We start from the raw sequence: 19,859 nt of genomic DNA, 5'->3' as shown, positions 1-19,859 counted from the left end.
GTGTAGGCTTGTAAATGAGTTGTGTAGGTCTGCAATTATTGTGTAATCTTTAGTTTACACTTCAGTCACAAAACGTGAATTATAGAACCATTTTAATAAAAATGGTTCTTTGCCTTCCAAGGGTTCTATATGGAACCCGTTTTTTGGTAAAAGGTTCTATTGGCCAAGTATAGAACCCCACGGTTCTATATAAAACCTCAAGGAACCTTTTTTTAGAGTGTATATTTTATCCCACAAAAACAACAGAAAAAACCACATATGGCATCTAATGGTAAATTCGTGTGATACAGTACAACAAAAAGTGTTGTGGTATTCCTGTCATATTTAGCATGTCCAAACGCTATATTTTATCACACAAAAACAACAGAAAAAAACACACATGGCATCTAATGGTTAATTTGTGTGATACAGTACAACAAAAAGTGCTGTGGTATTCCTGTCATATTTAGCTCTGTCCAAACGCTATATTTTATCACACAAATACAACAGAAAAACCACACATGGAATCAAATGGTAAATTTGTGTGATACAGTACAAAAAGTGTTGTGGTATTCCTGTCATATTTAGCTTTGTCAAAACGCTATATTTTATCACACAATAACAACAGAAAAAACCACACATGGCATCTAATGGTAAATTGGTGTGATACCGTACAACAAAAAGTGCTGTGGTAGTATTCCTGTCATATTTAGCTCTGTCCAAACGCTATATTTTATCACACAAAAACAACAGAAAAAACCACACATGGCATCTAATGGTAAATTGGTGTGATACAGTACAATAAAAAGTGTTGTGGTATTCCTGTCATATTTAGCTCTGTCCAAACGCTATATTTTATCACACAAAAACAACAGAAAAAAACACACATGCCATCTAATGGTAAATTGGTGTGATACCGTACAACAAAAAGTGCTGTGGTATTCCTGTCATATTTAGCTCTGTCCAAACGCTATATTTTATCCCACAAAAACAACAGAAAAAACCACACATGGCATCTAATGGTAAATTCGTGTGATACAGTACAACAAAAAGTGTTGTGGTATTCCTGTCATATTTAGCATGTCCAAACGCTATATTTTATCACACAAAAACAACAGAAAAAACCACATATGACATCTAATGGTAAATTTGTGTGATACAGTGTAGTGGAGGACTTTTATTATGCTTTTATTTTCATATTATTATGTTTTATTTTTCATCCTATTTTTCATTTTTTAATTACAATCATAAGCTCATAAATTGTGATTCATATGGAGATCATGTTTTTCTGCTAACGTACAGAATTATGCTCTTTCTGTCTTTTGAGCAAAGTACAATGTCCAAGGACTTAACCGATGTGTTTTTAATCTAGATTTAAAAGTGCCTACTGTGGAAACACGTCTGATCTCATCTGAAAGCTGATTCCAGCTACAGGTTCATACTGTTGTATTCTTTTATACTGTTTCATTCGTACTGTTTTAAATCATTCAGTAAATGCAAAGTTAAACTGATGTGTTTTTAATCTAGATTTAAAAGTGCCTACTGTTGAAACACATCTGATCTCATCCGAAAGCTGATTCCAGCTACAGGTTCATACTGTTGCATTCTTTTATACTGTTTTATTCGTACTGTTTTATATTCTTCAGTAAATGCAAAGTTAAACCGATGTGTTTTTCATCTAGATTTAAAAGTGTCTACCGTTGAAACACATCTGATCTCTTCTGAAAGCTGATTCCAGCTCCAGGTGGCATATTAACTGAATGCTGATGCACCTTGTATTTCGATTGCTTTGTATGCTTGAAACATGTGAAGAATTGACAATAAATAATCTTTATCAAGTGTTATACATTAAAAAGTGGATAAGTAACAAAAATGTCACTCCTGACAGCTGATAAATTAATGTTTTTTATAGCACCATTGAGGTGAGCACTTTTCAAGGCAAGATTCTTTATAGAACCTTATAAAAAGTTTCCATATAGTACCAAAAAACGGGTTCTGCTGTGGTTACATGCTGATGAACCCTTATTTGGTACTTTTTAGGAGCATTTGTCTTAAGAGTGTTGCATAGGTTCGAAACTTTCAAACTTGAAACCAAATAGAAGGGTCACACTGTTTTGTTTGTGGAGTGGACATGAACAAGCTGCAGGCATTCAAATGTTATTTGTAATTCATTGTCTTATTTCATATTTAAAAAATAGCTATACAACTGGTGTTCCTCAGTTTTAGGGCCTATTTTGTTTAGTATATCAGTTTTGTTCAGTTTTTTATGTGCATGCAAAAAGCAATCAGCAAGCAAATTAACTGAAGCTTTACCTTCATGTTCTTTTTGTGTAAGTGATAACTGTTTCTGTATGTATTTTATGTATTTGTATGTTTTTTTACACGTATAGAGTGAAATGCACACGGTGAGGAATGGACCCAGACCTTCAGTGCCAGACCTCTGACCCGTTAACCTCCATCCCGACAGCCAGCGCCTTCTCCGCCTCCCATTGCGGTATCGCTTCTCGGCTTTTTGGACAAGATCAAGTGGACACCGGGGACTACAAGTTTAAATGGATTTTTGACCTTCGGAAATGGAAGCGAGGCTTGCTCCGTCCACTCCATTCATCGACTCGGGCGCTTTCCGGGCACAAATAAGGTGAGTTTAAAACCAGAGTTTGCTTCTTTTGTGCGTGGTTGCCAGTTTGGTTTCCAATCCGTGATCTATATGATGTTGCGCGTTCTATAATATGTTGCGCGTTCCTTGTTTCTCGTTCGCTCAGTACTTTTGTGTGTTTCTATTCCACGTAAAGCTAACACCAAAACGATTGTGGAAAGCGCTAAATAGATTGTTTTCAAAGAAAAAACGACAACAACGAGAAACAAACCCATGTTAAAATGGGTCAAATTATTTAGGCGGAGCACGCTGTCGCGTTGAACAAAGACAATGGCGCGTGCACACAACGAATGTGTATTGTGGAAAAGTTTGGCCCATATGCATGTTCGCATGTGTCTTCGGTGGATACTAAAAAGATAAACATCTGCCCGGTGATCTAGTTTGTAGACAATATTTTTATATATGCAATCGAAGTGAATTTAAACAAGCAAAAAAATCGGCCAGTGGGGTAGGACAGTTTTTCTTGAAATAGTGTTTATGGGAAAAGTTCATGACTTTTTTTCTTACCCTGTAGGCAGATTTATTTGCTTGTTTTAAGCATAAAATAATCATAAACAGGAAAATGAATTGTATAGGTGCACAGGGCAGGCTCACACTAATAATGTAAATGTAAATATCTTTGGTTAATTTGTAGAGATAGCTACAGAGAGAGCAACCCAGTATCACGCTAAAGCGTGTAATAGACACGCTGGTCCACTAGAGGATGCGTGTCAATGTCACGCTTTGCCTCCTCCAGGCGTGAAAATGACACGCATTTATGAGGATGATAACCAATAGGGGGCGATAATTTCTTATTGCCAACAACTTCAACAAGAGAAGCGACGCAGTGATTGCGTTCTCTGGAGCTCCATGGGTAAGGCTTTCTTGGAAATTTGGTGATTCATGTTACTAAAATTGAGTAAATCCTGTGTTTATGTTAAGTCTTTGTTGCAACGTCAGCAATATAATATCACCGCAAAGGCAACAGACAAGTCAGTGCACGCGTTTGGTCAGAATCCAATTCGCTCATATTTAGGACATAATTGTTTGTTCAGGTGCGGTCATTTAAGAAATCCTAAAGTTGGTGCAGCATAACATTTAATTTGCGTGTGTGGACTATGGAGTTATCTATAGTGGTTTTTACGTTACTAAGGTCAGAAACATTATTGGATGACTGTTTGATAATCAGCTAATGTATTAATCACAGAAAGCTGCAGTGACTGCATTATATTATGTTGCTAAACAGTTGTTCTGGCGTTTTTAAACCAGTAGTTTTATTAATTTCGCGCGGAATACAGTTCATGAAATAAGCTCTAAATGAAAAAATAACCGATTTAAGTAAATAATTGTGTTCATTGTAAATCTGCTCATCTAAACATACAAGGCGGAACCAATCGATCACAGAGAGCGATCGCTGCTGACACCGTCAGCAGCACTTACATTCAGATTACAATAATATTTCACATTATTACATTCAGATTACAATAATATTTCACATTATAAGTGTTTTTATATCAAATAAATGCAGCCTTGGTGAGCAGAATAGATTTATTTAATTATTTAATATTATTTATATAATAAGGCTAGTTTGTGCAGTTACATTATGTCAATTGATCGTTAGAAGGGATTAAAATTGATTGTGTTATGTTCTGTAATTGTTTTTAATAAATCTTTCAGAAGAAAGTGTGTAAAAGTTTGACTACAGTAACCATATCTAACCAAGCTTCATGTACCAAGATAATTATTTCATTTATTTCTCTGAATTCAGAATTCAGAACTGTTCATTTATGCAGTTTATGCTTTATTTATAGGTAGCATAACTGTTACCTTTTTTTTACAGTTCTGCATATATAATATGACAAACCTAGGAGACTTTGCTGTAAGAGAATTAATCATGTTTTTGTTTTCTTTTCTCAGGTCCGGTCAGTACCCACCACCCTTCCCTGTTAACATCACCCACAGTTTATACTTTTTCTTAGAAAACCAACGGCTCTTTTAAGAGCCACTTCAATAATCAACTCACTCACTCACTCTCCTCAAGTAAGTATTGCTTTTTAATTTTTTTAATCTTGCCCTGCTTTGTACTTCTCAAAGTCTCTTTCACTCTCTCCCGTTTACTCTTATCTTTATTAGAAATGCCAGGCCAGGGGTCAACAACTAGAAAGTGTGTGGTCTGCCATACACAACTAAATGTAGCTTGCAAAACCTGCAACACATGCAAGGTAGAGCAGCCACATAAGCTTCGGGTAAAAAAGAACTGAAGAAATTTGATCAGAAGCGGGAGAGCTGGGTGCATGATGAAGATATGCTGGTATGAAATTGCGATTATTGTTTTATATACATACATACATACAACATATATATGTTATTTTGCGTGTTTGTTATGTTTTGTATTTGTCAAGGCCTGGAAGAAAACCAAATGCTTGGGGGTCTGAGGTTCTGACACCCCGTTGTCACTTGACTGAGACATCCATTACATGCTTGGAAAGATTAAAGAACCTATTCAAGGTAAGATTATTTTTTTATGTATTAAAAATTACAGGTAAAAATGTGGCGCCTTCTCTCAACTAATGTAGTACTCAGCTTGTGATTGATGCTTTTAGTTTACAACTGACTTTTGACAAATGTGTCACACACACACCACGTGTTGAATGCATGCTCGAAAGTGACCCATGCAATTTAAAGGGATAGTTCACCCAAATAATTAACATTGTCATTATTTTCTCATTCTGACATTGTTCTAAACCAGCATGAATTCCCTTTGTCTATTGAATACAAAAGATATTTTGATAATGTATGATGATGTTGCTCATTGACTTCCATAGTATTTAAAACAAATACTATGAAAGTCACTGAGTACTGTCAACTGCATCCTTGCTCATCAAATTATCATCTTTAGCATTCAAAGGACTAAAGATACTCATATAGGTTTAAAATAATGAGTGAGTAAATGATGACAGTGTGAACTATTCTTTTAACCCATCTTAGTGAGTAGTAAACACACACACACACACTGAACAGTGGGCAGCTATCACTGCAGCTACAACTGCTCTCAAGTGTTGGGAGTTTGGTTAAAAGCTAGCTAGCTTTATGTAGCTGATCATGTTTAAGTATCAATAAAATAACATTAATAACTCCATCTGCTTGGTTGTCAGTTTAATCTAAAATAAAATTAAATGCACACACCAAATGATCCAGTCCAGACACAGGACGACAGACGATATTAAACTAAGCTTGAACTAAGCTTGAACTCTAATGTGGATTAAAGGGTTGACATTTTATTCTACAAATGCTTGCAAATAGGGCTGCAGGATAAATTGCATGAAATTGTCCTGCACATCTCATCAGTGAAGTCAGTTTTTTGATTAGTAGTTAATCACCATCACCTGTTTTCAGATGGAGCAGCATTTACTACACAAAGCTGTGTTTCTCTGAAAGCTAGGCAATATCCAGTTCATTGTCACAGGCAATTTGTCAACGATGATAAATGCAATATTGCGTAGCTTGTCAGTGTACTTCGCTTTGTGTGGTAAATGTTGCTCCATCTGAAAGCAGGTGATGGTGATTTACTACTAATCAAGGAACCAGTGTCTGCATCTAGAGACCAAACATTGGCACTGATGTATGTTAAGATATGTCAGTACAAGGTGTTTTTCTAATTAAAACGCTCAAACATGCATTTTACTTTGGGACTAGTATCAACTCTGACCAGGAAACCACCCCTAAAGGTGATAACACTGGTCCTATCAGAGTAACTTTACAATTGCATATATTTTATCATTTGTTTATAACATTAACTATCACATTGAATTGGTAGACACTGTAAATAGTAAATATGAATATTGTAGTTATACAATTTCAGTATACCAGTAGAACAAGTGGCACAATTGGTCAACATCCAGACTATCAAACATCCATCACATTTCTATTTTAAATTATTACTGTTTGGTAGAACAATAAGCACTTTTTACATTTGTAAGGTCTACATCTCTTGTTACTACTGTGGCTGCAATTTATTATGATTATTTTAATTGTCGTTTTTCTCTTAAAATAATTGTTTAGGTGTTTGGTCTATAAAATTGTTAAAACGGTTGATCAGTGTTTTCTAAATAATTCTGTATTTCGAAAATGTAGGCGGGACCTCACAAGGTGTTGCAGAACAAGTCAATAAAACCTCATCAGCCCGAGTTGAATCCAAATGGACCAACCTGATCTCCAGGTACCAGTGGCCCTGCCTCATACCAGAGCAGCTCCAACTGGACCACCAGCAGCCCTTATTGCACCACCAAAGTCCCCAATTTGACAGCCAGTATCCATTTTAGGACCCTCAGGACACCAGGCAACCCCACTGCAACAATCTGGGAAAAGAAACCCATTACCCAGATGGACCCCCAAGAGCCTCTCCAGTTTCTCTTGGAAAAGGTAAGCAAAAAAGGAGCTTTATGAAGTGCATTGAAAATAAATTCTAAGCTTTATAAAAAAAACATACTCTTACTTTGTGTCATGTGAAACTGTAATCAAATTAAGAGTCCTGGGATCCCTGCATTCAAAGCATTTGGAATAGGAGTTGCAGAAATTGATATTTATATACAGTGGTGGTCAAAATTATTCGAACACCTGACAGATCTGAAATATTGATTTTTTTTGTTTGTTTCCAAAACATGATTACTTTTCATAACAATGGTTGCTTTGAGTTGTACTGTTTTTATCCACTTTTACTTTATTATTTGGTATATTCACCTTTTGCAGCAATTACAGCAGCACATCTCTCTGGCATAGTGTCAATATATTTCCTCAGAACTTTATCGGTAATGTTATCTCATAGCCCATGTGGGTTTAATAATCTGTCAGGTGTTCTAATCATTTTGGCCACCACTTTAAGTAATGAAAACAGCATTTCATGAATTTTGACGAGACGTACCATCAATCAAATAACAGTTTTGTGTGTGTTTGGCAAATTCCATGAAATGCTGTTGTCATAACTTAAATCATGCCTGTGTTTGCCTATATCTAAGACATCGTTTTGGTGGGCTCCAATTAGGGGTGCAATATATATTGACTCTGTACCTTTATCACAATATTTCATTGCATAATATCATAAAGAAAAACTGCATACTTTCTGTTGACTGTGTGGCTTAGTTGCGTTAGATTTAGAGCCCACTTGGAACTGCTAATGATCATGTTTCATTGGCCAGTTGCCCAGTCACGTGCAAGTGTCCATGCAAGTATAAACTGTCTATTTGAGATTATAAAGCTGTGGAATAATAGGCTATTTTTTGTTGTGATTACTTTACTGTGATGGCGTTATTTCTTACTGACTGTACAAGACCTTTTGCGTCCAGTGCTCACCGTGTGCAGCCTTTATGAAAATAAGTTTTTATTATAAACTGGACTAATTTTCATAATAATTTCTACATTTTAAATGTTTCTCTGTTGTTAACAGATGATGTGAAAGAAGGCTTTCCAGCTCTGACTACAGTGCGGCCAGATCAAAGGAAAGGTGTGTTGACAACGGACAGTTAAATGACTTTTAAGCTAAATTTGAATTGGTTGATGGGGAAAAAGATCACAATCTAACTAGATGAATCAGTAATGGCCTTTAAATTCAGGAGGGGATATTTATGTAGTAGGATGAATCGCGTGCGATTATTAATGCAATATTTCCCCTCTTGTCAGTGAACTACGGCTCTGTGTAGTAAATGCGCTCCATCTGAAAGCAGCTGATGGCCATTTACTACTAAACAAGGACGAGATTTACTGACGAGATGCGCATTACAATCACATGCGATTAATTGTGCAGCACTAGTATGTAGTGTATTACAGTCTGTTATCTGTACTTATCTGCAGTGTGGAAACTGTTGTACATGGTGGTTCTTGCACTCTATGGGAAAGTACGGATTTGATTTAAGGAGTGTATATAAAAAATGTCAGACTATTACTCCCATTCCATTTTCTAAAATGTATTATTCAGAAATTCTGAATGCCCACACAATGTGACAGGGAGACAGGATTTTTACCCTGTGAAGAAGGTTGCCAAATCCAGAGTTATTAAGGTTAAATGTAATACAACTCAAACAATACACAGGTTATATAATGTTCTAGTTGAAAAGGGATGATATAGTTTTTTTTTGTTTTGTTATTGATGTAATGGTCTTAAACTTATTGGTAAACACAATAAATATTTGAAACTAAAAAAGTCCCACTGTTTTTTAGGGCCAGAAATGGAAGCAGGTGGAGTGGGAGCCGTGCAAACTTTGGTATGTACAACGTCTCAGTCATGCCAATGAGAAGTGGCATGTTCACTGTTAATTTTAATCTGTTGTCAGTATATCTAATTGCCACTAACACCTACTGTCCACAATTAACATGCAAAACAATTTAGGCAAATAATGAAATTAAGGTAGTATGCCCAAACTAAATGGCCTGCGTGAAGTCATAGTTCTGAGGATTTGTCAACCCATTAAACTCCTTGTAGAAGATAAGGTCGAGACAAAATTTAAGATTTTGGCATCATTGCAAAATGAGCTTTCCTTGTCTCTAGATTTACCTTGCTCATGTGCTTTTCTTTTCGTCTCATTCTAGTCAAGAATTGTATCAGTTAAAATGCATCTTTGAACATCATAATAAAAAAAATATAATATAATAATATAAAAAAGTTTTGCTTGTCACATTGTATGCGAAGATCTATGATTATGCTAATCTACTCAGTTGCACAGCTAAAACATCTGTATGTAGCATCTACTTACATGTATATGGTCTAAGACCAGTGGTCACCAATCCTGGTCCTGAAGGGACGGTGTCTCTGCAGATTTTAGCTCCAACCCTAATCAAACACACCTGAAGGACCAGGATTGGTGACCACTGTCTAGACGCATAACTGCTGAGCTTAGACTATATATACACATACATACATACATACATACATACATACATACATACATACATACATACATACATACATACATACATACATACATACACACACATACATACACACATACATACATACACACATACATACATACACACATACATACACACATACATACATGCATACATACTACTGATGCACGCGTTCAACTGTGTTGATGTGATTGGTTATATTATGTTTGTGACGTTGGAAACGCAGGTGATTTTAAACTACGGGGAATTAGACTGCGGAATATTTTCTCCATATAATTAAAGACAAAGTTGTTGAATAATGAATTTGCACATGGCTTGTCTTTAATTGTTAAAAACACCAAATTGAGACAAACAATGTTAACATTGTGATTCATTTATCACATATGTTGTCTTAAAGTTAAATGTGAACTTCACATTCCTCTCTTTGGAGTTACCAGAACAAAATGCAATAAGTCAAGTAATGCTTTAACACAAAATTGATGTAAAAGACCAATGAAGGCTTTCTTTTGCATTGTTGACTTGCATATCCTACTGTGATTTAATAAAACCCCACCAAAACACAGCTTTAGGAAAACAGCTGAAGTTTTAATGTGTGTCTTAAAGGAAAGCACCACCATTTTCAATATTTACTATGTAACTTAGACAAATGAATACATATCTTTTTTCAATGCGTGCACTTAATCTTTGTACAGTGCTTCTTGAATGCTTTAGCATTTAGCCTAGCGCCATTCATTCCTTAGGATCCAAACAGGGATGAATTTAGAAGCCACCAAACACTTCCATGTTTTCCATATTTAAAGACTCTTACATGAGTAGTTACACGAGTAAGTATGGTGGCACAAAACAAAACATGGAAAGTGTGGAAACCATGGAAGTGTTTGGTGGCTCCTAAATTGAACCCTGTTTGGATCCTAAGGAATGAATGGGGCGAGGCTAAATGCTAACACATTCAAGAAGCGTTGTACAAAGATTAAGTGCACGCGTTGAAAAAAGATATGTATGTATTCATCTAAGTTAAGGTAAGAACATAGTAAATATTGAAAAACTGTGGTGTTCTCCTTTAATGTGTCTACAGTTTATTTGCCCAAACAAACATGTAATTGCATTTTTTCTTTTTGTGTTACAGATAAAAGAAGTGGCCATTGGAGTGGGTGGCGGATGGGGACACTTGTTAGTGCTTCGGCATCTTCTTGGGGACCTAATACAATAAGAAGCACTATTATTTTCTCTGTGTAACTTGTTTTTCTTTTATGTTTTAAACAAACCATTGTTTCCTGGACCCTTTTATTGCTCCTCCTTTCACTTGCTTTTTTGCTCTTTTTTGGATATTAATACTGAATATTGTTAAAACTGTTTTGCAACCAAATTATTGTCAATTTAACTGTTTTAATTGATGTTATATCCTACTGTGATGTAATGATGTTAAGTACAGTGAGTCTATTTACTTTACTTTTTTCAATAAACATTGAGGAATTCATTGGTTTCTTTATTTTCACACACACACTATTTATTAAAAAGTCTACTTGGTGAACATTCAAGACAACATAAAATGTATTTGCTCAGAGAATAAAAAACATCCATAGCTGCTGATCCTTGTATTATTTATAGGAAAACTGTTTAGTTTCTAGAAACAAGATATTTTGTTCTGCCTGTCTTGTGTTGTTAAAAACAAATCAATCATCCATTCTAATTGATCACATATTTTACCTACACATTTTATCTATCAAGCAATGGAAATGATGTGGTTTAGAGCACCTCAATTTTTAATGTTGATAGACAACTCTATACAAAGCTTTTTTACTTGAAGATTGATGGTGGGAAATAAGTAATTGTTTATACATTTAATAATTTTGCAGATGCTTTTGTCCAAAGCGACTTACAAATGAGGTAGCATTAAGAGCAACACAAGAACAACAATACATAAGTGCACCAGAAATAGTCTCAGTATATAAACCAACAATACATAAGGTGTTGAGTAATCACACCATCATTTAAATGTTGCCAAATGCATTGTGAACTTCTGAGCAATAGAAAAGTTTTAAAACATCAGTGTGTCATATAATAGCTCTTTAAATTAGATGATGATTCTGAAAATAACCACTTACCCATATGTGCACAGCCCAAACAGACAGACATAAAATTAAGAGGATGGACCCTGGAGTTCTGCAGTACATTACTTGAAGCTAATTGGGATGTGATCAGCCCCCCTCAACTGTTGCTGCTTTGAGGGCCATCTATAATGACACTGTTATGAGGCCCACGGTAGTGTTTGATTCAAATAAGAAAAAAATTCATTAAGGAATTGAATACTATGTCTGACAAATGCACTGGACCATTTCATGTCTTTGAAATGTGTGATACAAGGGCTGAGTGGGCAGAGTGAAATTGTCATAGGACTAAACCAAATATACAGTTGCTTTGCTTTGATATATTGACCTCTGAACTATAAAAATGATGCATATATGTGAGTCTCATCATTCAGAAAAGGAAAGGGACTACAATGATGAGACCAACTGTTTTACAAAGCCCTTGAACTCTTCCATCATGAGGAGTACTGTTTGGTGTGATCACTAGATAGCATCACAAAACGTGATACAAATTAAATTTCACTTTGCTGTCATGTATAATTTTTAATTCTGACAACACTACTGTGCTTCACTTCTGCATAACCCTAAATGCATACTCATGCTGGTATGCTGTTTTTTTCCAGCAGGGAAATGATGTGTTTTGGTGCTGGTTTGCTGATGACCAGCATAATTCCCATGCTGGGTTGGTGCTGGTGGTCATCGCATACCAGCACCAATCCCATGCAGGTCATACCAGCAAGAACAGCATGCTATATGTTGTGTTTTGGTGCTGGTATGCTGATGACCAGCTAAACAAGCACCAAACCAGCATGGGAATTATGCTGGTCGATGCTGTTTTTTCCATTAGGGTTTAATATTCCAGACATGAAAAACACTATACAAATAATTTCCCTGTTGCAGTGTAATATAGACTGTTAAATATGTAGTTCTTAGGTTTGCAAACTAGGGTTGTAAATAAACCATTTCAAAAGATGTAAACAGTGGTCCAGAAGCACTTCCTGTTTCAGTTTTTTAACACTAGATAAATGTTGGGATAAATTACAACCAACAGAACATATAGAAGTCAAAAAGTTAAACAAACATCTTAAAGATAATGATATAGCCTATGTGTAAAATAACAGTCACAAACTGAAACAGGAAGTGCCTCTGGACCAGTAGCCTATATTGTTTACATCTTTTCAAAAGAACTATAGTATAAAGTGACTTTCTAACAGACATGCTATTGCCAAACAATAAAACATATTGTAAGAATTCAAACGAGTTCATGCTAGTTGCTAAGCTAACAGCCTGACCACAGACACATATAGGCCTAAGTAAGGTAAACGTATTGGGGGAAAAAGATACTGATATTGCTAAGAAATCATTTAAAATGTCATTATTTATAATTGTGTTTCAGATTGAAATTTAGGCACTAAATGTTAGGGGCTGGCTATTTATTTCTATCCATCCATTGCTTATCTGTTTGGTTGGGCTACACGGTGTATACTACACCCTCAAGTCGGACTGGTCACCATCACTGATTTACTAATAGAACCAACCCAAAGAATACAATAGGATAATTGGAGACCCTAAAATTTCTCTGGAGTGTTAAGTTTAGTATGTCTAACTTTTAGGTTTTAATACAGAAAACACAGCAAATAATAAAAATAACTTTATTTACAAAGCACTTTCCCGTGCTGACAAGCATTTAATCAAAGACCAAAAGCATTCACACATACTATATGTAAATATATGTATTGATAGTATACATAACTTAAAAGTTAATCATCTTTGAACTGTCTAGTATTAATACCCTACTATTATGAGCAAAGTTATGCAGCAGTGTAATGAAAAACCTGTATTAATTATAACAACTATGCCATAAATAATACAACACAACTGTATATACTAACTAATTAACACGTTTTTATTAATATTTACCCTGTATTCACTATCATATATTATTAAGGCATAAATAAATAAAGCAGTTTTACATCTCATTTTCAAAACAGGGAAAAGTAAACAACGCTTTAGTAAACAATTTTGCAGGTACATATATGAAACAGTTTAATAATTACCTCAAGAAAATGGCATTGTAAAACATTTCCTTTCATTGAAAAGGTAACAACAGTATTAACTCATGCATCAAATATGGGTAGGCTATTGATCAGTCATTTATGTAAAGTATTTCATCTAATGACATACAGTTAGTTCACTCCAAACGTATCCACAATCACTGTGAAAAAAACTTTATACAGTATAAAACTATATAACAATAATAGTAACATATGTAACACAGGCAAAATAGATTTGCACATTTTTCTACAGTACATGTCATTATGTTGACAAGATGATATGGGCACAGTTTGGTGAAGTAACCACTGCAAGAGGATTGTGGCATTTGCAAGTTGTAGCAACACAGTTGAATGTAGGACTAGTCTGTGAAACATCGGAGGTGGAGGGGAAACCTAATAGCTAACCTGCTGCTTGTAAACGGAGATATGGATCATCATACAAAAACTTATTTAACAGTAGTTTCCCATCAATCTATGAGGCTAATGTTGCTTACAGACTGCAGGAAACGGTTGTCTAAAATAAAAGCACTGTATCAGACATCCATTACATTTCCAAATAGTTTTGTTTTCCATGAAACACACCTGCAGTTCAGTGTGACACACAGTCTAAATGCATACACCAGTTCAGAGTTCCAAATCCAAAATGTCATCTGAACTCTCATAATCCAGCTCTTTGTGGTCCTCCAGTATCTCCTCAGGCTCATCCTCCAGCAGAGAAACAGCATTTGGTCCTAAAGCAGTGTTCTCCACTCTCCACCCCGGAGAGCCGGTGTCCCGCAGAGCCCAGCTCCAACCCCAATCAAACACTCGCATACCTGTGATTTTCTAGAGATCATGAAGACATTGATTAGCTTTCAGATGTGTTTGATTAAGGTTGGAGCCAAAGTCTGCAGGACACCGGCCCCCCAGGGCCGGGAGCGAAGAACACCGTCCCAAAGCCTGGCTGTAACTTGAGCAAACTTGGAACTTCTCTACATCTGCAAGCCTTTTCTGAAGACGACACAGTAGCCAGCGATGACACTCTTCACTTAAACTGCCTAAAAGGAAAAAATTGAAGGGATGCATGAAAATACTTAGAGGTTTTACTTGAGGCTTATTTTGTACATTATGTTAATACTGCTTTCATTATGAAGGTCCAATTATATTCCTAAAGATTTCACATTAGTATTACTAATTACATTATACTATTAGGAAATAAATTTAAATACCTCCATGTACTCCTTTTTAAACTATATACAACAATTGCCATGCTTTCATTGTGTCTTGATTTTCTTTGTTTCTATTCTATGTAAAGAACTACAGATCATTAAGATCCAACCACAAGAAAACTATAACGTAACACTTCAGGATCTAAAAATGAGTGGGGTTTTATTGTCGTATTTGCTATTCAGTGCGTCTAATCATCTAGATTATCTGTGATTTTTATCACCAAATGACAAAGTAACTTGATTTCAGAATGTGAAACTAACATGTGTCTTGAGACTTTTGTAAACCTTATTTATAGAAACCAATGGCATGTATCATTGCAAGATGGTAATAAAAGTTAACCTCTTACCACTGTTTTTGCCTGAAGACATTTCTGATATCATTTTCCTGATGTTCCTAGCCAGGCTTCTGAGATAGGTGCGGTGCAGTGGTGTCTCATCTCCCTCATCACAATGATCTTTGCTTCTTGAAGGCGCACTTTTGAAATCTTCTTGGTGAGGGTGTTGCTGGATTCTGAAGTCACACAAATAACAACATCTTAAACACAATTTTGACTGGTATATTCTGAAAAGCAAGCAAAACAAAAGCAGTGCATGTACAGCCCATAATCTGGTGCAGGGTGCAAAATATTTGATTCAGAAAGTCGGCTATGAGAGGTTAAAAAGAAACACTCACACAGTAAAGATTGTCTCCCTTTATCTTTATATCTATATAAGAACAACTTCCTATGCTGCTTATGAGCCTTTAAATAATTCTCCTTATATCACATGTGGTGTAAGCCTGCTGAAGACCTAGTTTCAACATCACCCTAATGAAAAATAATGGACTAAATCTTCAGAGTAGCAGTAAAATTAAAATGAATATTGTAATTGTGTCACTCAATAATTTAAAAGTACAGACAAAAAATATTATGTTTGTTCTTTATCTGTTGTTTCTCTCAAAAGCACTTTTGGTGCAAAAGCACATTTGGTGCAATGAGGCACGACGCCAACTGGATGCCCCGTGGGTGTGCATTATTTTCAAATAATTCAAAGGACTGGAGTCAATTATTCCTCTTATACCACAGTTACCACAAACATTGCTCTGGTGCCTATTTTTAAGACATTTGACAAGTTAGGTGTGCAGTTATCAGAAATTAATGCATACCCACAGAACATTTCTCAGCCAATCAGAATACAGCATTCAACATACCCCTGGTATAACTGCAATCAACAAAAATGACTAAATGTTTTAGATGAGTTATCAACATACCAGTGTGATTATAAAGGCTGGCTTTTCGATGAAGACTAAGAAACATTTGTTCAATTCATTTCTGAAGGTTGTGTAGGTCATCACATCTGGTACCTACCAAATCCTAAAGCAAAAAAAAATAATACAAGTAAATGATTATGATGTCTTTTAGGCTGTACATGTCCCAAATCAAATTAATGTCTCAAAGGAGTTTACAAGGACACAAGTTTATTGCGATTAAAACAGGACATACCTTTACTTAAATACTTATACATGGCAAAGATTCTCAGTTACAAAATTGATTATCACACTGCAATATTGTAAACCAATTTCAATAATGTCCATAAAATACATTACCATCAGTAGCCTTTTGTCTGACATCTTGTACCCACTGATTCACAATGTTCTCAGGACACCCCAGTTCACTGCTCAAATCTTCCCGTCTCTGAGACTCAGCCTTTCTGAAAGAATGCCATAAAAATATGTTTGTCCTTGCAATCTTTAAAAGTGAGAAAAATCTTTGTGTCTATATAACTCAGTCATAATATAAGACCTTGATGTATCTGCTGGATAATGCTGAAGGCCTTCTTGCTTCCGTTGGTTCCACCCAATAGCATGGACAGTTAGCATGTCATTCCTGGCTATTAACAAGACATGTATGTGATGAAGGAAGAAAGGTCCCATTAATGCTTGTCGTATTCAATTAATCCAGAAACTGACAATTGAGTTTAAAATTTAAGAGAGAACTACATGCCAATTTTTTATGTACTTTGAACAGTTACAGCTTACTCTTATGCAATCTCAAAGTACTAGACAGAAAGAATAAAAAAGTGAAAAAATAAAGACAGGTTTCCTAAAATATTATAAATAGGCATCAATTAGATACTTGGTTGTGAGGCCACAACGAGACAGGTAGCTGTTGACCATTTTGACCCCCTCAACTGCAGTTGTACCAGCACCTTCCTGATTTTTGCCAGATTATCTAACAAATGTGTGACACCTATATTACAACCATAAACAGTTACAGTGTATTAATAAGTAATACAAATACAGTTTCAAATGGTACGATAAAGAATATGCATTACCTGACACTTGGTTGAATGAGCCTTGGCATGCATGACAGAAAGGAAAGGTCTCATCTGCAGTAAAGGTCTGAGTTCCAACATGGAGACTGACGCCTTCTCAAGGTATGGCCAATACTTGCAAGCAATATCTGTTCAAAAGAACTCTCCGTTTGTGGCTGCTTAAAGCTCCTTCTGCAGGTATAGGTGGATAAGAAAATATTACTTCCCGGCACATTAAGAGCTTTGAGTAGCACTCCGTGTCTGCAAACAACCACCTGAAGGCCCTCTTCATCAAGTTTGCTTACTTATCTGTTAGTTTCAAATTACATCACACCAACAGGCATCTTTATAATGATTGTAGACAATAAAGGTTTACTTTTAAACTAAGGGTTTTTCAGGATTTATGGAGCATTAAAAAGTTATTCTTCTGCTTTCTCTACTCCAGGTACACAAACTAGTTGAAAGTCAGGGTGACAAATTGATATGTAATAATGAATGACCAAGCTATTAAACTAACCACTTTGGGTGCCAACACACATTCCCATATCCAAATGATTATTTTTGTAAAACGCACACCTAACCTGCCAAATGTCTTAAAATACCCAAAGCAATGTTTGTGGTAACTGTGGTATAAGCAGAATAATTGACTCCAGTCCTTTAAATTATTTGAAAATAATGCACACCTGCTGCGTAGCAGCCCACTGTCAAATATTCCTTACGTATTATATAAGCTCACAACAGCTGGGATACATTAACTATTTAATAAAGCAAAAATTACACATTTCAAATGATGGATTTAAATCAAAAAGTTTATTTTTCCTTAAAACTACAAGAGTAAAAGAACTTACTCTTTTGACTGACGGAATCTGTAGGTTTTTCTGTTGCCATCTGCACAAAGAGCGAGCATTGTTGGGTGTACATGCCGGGCAGGTGAAGTGCTCTACACTGGATGTTTGCATGATCACAAGTGCAGAAATGTGGAGGTCTCACTGTAGACAATAAACAGACTGAAAACAGAAGTTCAATAATTTGTGAGAAAGCATTAACAATGGGCACAGTAATATAGCTTAGAAAAAATGAGGCTGACAAATCACAAATAATCTGGTAGAACATGGATACCTGTAGCTGAAGCTTTGCATCTCTTCACTTCTGCTGCTTTTTAGTAGTGGACGTCCTTCAGCATTTTCTCCACCTATCGGACATTAAATGTACTCCCTTTAATGGCTGTTGCTTTGCCCTTGGGTTCCTCTGCCTTGCATAAAAGAAAGTGTGCCTTGTATGGTAATACTGAAATACAGCCAACTCTTGAGCAGTTCACACAATTTTTGCACTCTAAATCGCACACTTTAGAATTATCACAATACTGCAAGAACACAATCTCAACAAATATACTCACCTTGATTTGAGCAAGAAGCATGTCTGCTATGAAAATAACACCCTCTGCTCTCCCTCTGTCTTGCTCAGCAGCCATTTCAACAATACTACATTGGTCAGACAAAGAGGCATAGGTGTTTTGGACAGTGAGAAATGAATAAAATTACAATACTTGAAAACAGAGAAGCTTGCGAAAGAGTGAGTGAGTGAGTGACCCTTTTACTGTTTGTACACAATGATGACGTGGCAACGTATGCGCACGCAGTTTGGCAACGGAAGCACGGCAAGAATCAGCAGTGAAGCAACACAGACAGAGAAAGTTAGTTTAAAAAGTTGACTTATCTTCTACACAGTTACCAGATCCGTGTACTATAGTGGAGTGGATAGAAGACGTTAGAAGATGGCCAAATACTAAACATATATTATATTAGTGCAACCAAATGCTACAACCAGACGTTTTGATGTGGGGAAATCGTTTTAATAAACTTTCTGAGTTGCTTACACGTTAGAACCACTGGGAAATAACATCACTTCCGTTGCCAAAATGCGCACGCAGGCTATTTGATCACGTGGGCTGTAAAAGGGTCTATTGAAGTGGCTCTTAAGAAGAGCCGTTGGTTTTCTAAGAAAAAGTATAAACTGTGGGTGATGTTAACAGGGAAGGGTGGTGGGTACTGACCGGACCTGAGAAAAGAAAACAAAAACATGATTAATTCTCTTACAGCAAAGTCTCCTAGGTTTGTCATATTATATATGCAGAACTGTAAAAAAAAGGTAACAGTTATGCTACCTATAAATAAAGCATAAACTGCATAAATGAACAGTTGATCTGATGAGAAATAAATGAAATAATTATCTTGGTACATGAAGCTTGGTTAGATATGGTTACTGTAGTCAAACTTTTACACACTTTCTTCTGAAAGATTTATTAAAAACAATTACAGAACATAACACAATCAATTTTAATCCCTTCTAACGATCAATTGACATAATGTAACTGCACAAACTAGCCTTATTATATAAATAATATTAAATAATTAAATAAATCTATTCTGCTCACCAAGGCTGCATTTATTTGATATAAAAACACTTATAATGTGAAATATTATTGTAATCTGAATGTAATAATGTGAAATATTATTGTAATCTGAATGTAATAATGTGAAATATTATTGTAATCTGAATGTAAGTGCTGCTGACGGTGTCAGCAGCGATCGCTCTCTGTGATCGATTGGTTCCGCCTTGTATGTTTAGATGAGCAGATTTACAATGAACACAATTATTCACTTAAATCGGTTATTTTTTCATTTAGAGCTTATTTCACGAA

At 35.7% G+C, this 19,859-nt stretch overlaps 3 long non-coding RNA genes and 1 pseudogene across 16 annotated transcripts in view; 3 read left to right on the top strand and 1 right to left on the bottom strand.

The window, feature by feature from the left end:
* Positions 1-912: 912 nt before the first annotated feature.
* Positions 913-19,859, top strand: part of LOC141363666 (uncharacterized) — a 33,037-nt gene continuing 14,090 nt past the window's right edge. Inside the window, exons 1-4 of one of the 2 annotated variants that reach the window (XR_012369168.1) lie at positions 913-1,413; positions 1,507-1,568; positions 1,662-1,723; positions 2,370-2,617. This is a non-coding gene — a long non-coding RNA (uncharacterized lncRNA). The remainder of the gene's footprint in view (positions 1,414-1,506; positions 1,569-1,661; positions 1,724-2,369; positions 2,618-19,859) is intronic. The other variant, XR_012369169.1, reaches the window with a different exon arrangement.
* On the top strand, positions 2,476-2,628 carry LOC129421593 (U2 spliceosomal RNA; annotated as a pseudogene).
* LOC141363665 (uncharacterized) lies at positions 3,289-10,994 on the top strand. 2 transcript variants are annotated; one of them, XR_012369167.1, is made up of 8 exons: positions 3,289-3,488; positions 4,532-4,654; positions 4,748-4,925; positions 5,017-5,122; positions 6,749-7,036; positions 8,058-8,114; positions 8,828-8,871; positions 10,644-10,994. It is a non-coding gene; the product is annotated as an uncharacterized lncRNA (long non-coding RNA). The 2 variants fall into 2 exon arrangements; XR_012369166.1 differs by lacking the exon at positions 3,289-3,488 and having other exon boundaries at positions 3,526-4,654.
* Positions 13,625-19,859, bottom strand: part of LOC129450820 (uncharacterized) — a 102,060-nt gene continuing 95,825 nt past the window's right edge. Inside the window, exons 2-12 of one of the 12 annotated variants that reach the window (XR_012369155.1) lie at positions 18,705-19,216; positions 18,555-18,639; positions 18,278-18,410; positions 18,007-18,165; positions 17,180-17,350; positions 16,981-17,094; positions 16,648-16,735; positions 16,452-16,555; positions 16,116-16,218; positions 15,214-15,377; positions 13,625-14,695 (exon numbers count right to left, since the gene is read on the bottom strand). This is a non-coding gene — a long non-coding RNA (uncharacterized lncRNA). Of the gene's footprint in view, positions 14,696-15,213; positions 15,378-16,115; positions 16,219-16,451; positions 16,556-16,647; positions 16,736-16,844; positions 17,351-18,006; positions 18,166-18,277; positions 18,411-18,554; positions 18,640-18,704; positions 19,829-19,859 lie in introns of those variants that run through there. The other 11 variants (XR_012369162.1, XR_012369164.1, XR_012369154.1 and 8 more) reach the window with 11 other exon arrangements.

Source organism: Misgurnus anguillicaudatus, chromosome 4, assembly GCF_027580225.2.
Source record: "Misgurnus anguillicaudatus chromosome 4, ASM2758022v2, whole genome shotgun sequence".
NCBI classification, from domain to species: Eukaryota; Metazoa; Chordata; class Actinopteri; order Cypriniformes; family Cobitidae; genus Misgurnus; species Misgurnus anguillicaudatus.
Note: the sequence above shows the minus strand (reverse complement) of the source record. Positions and strands in the feature narration are given on the sequence as shown.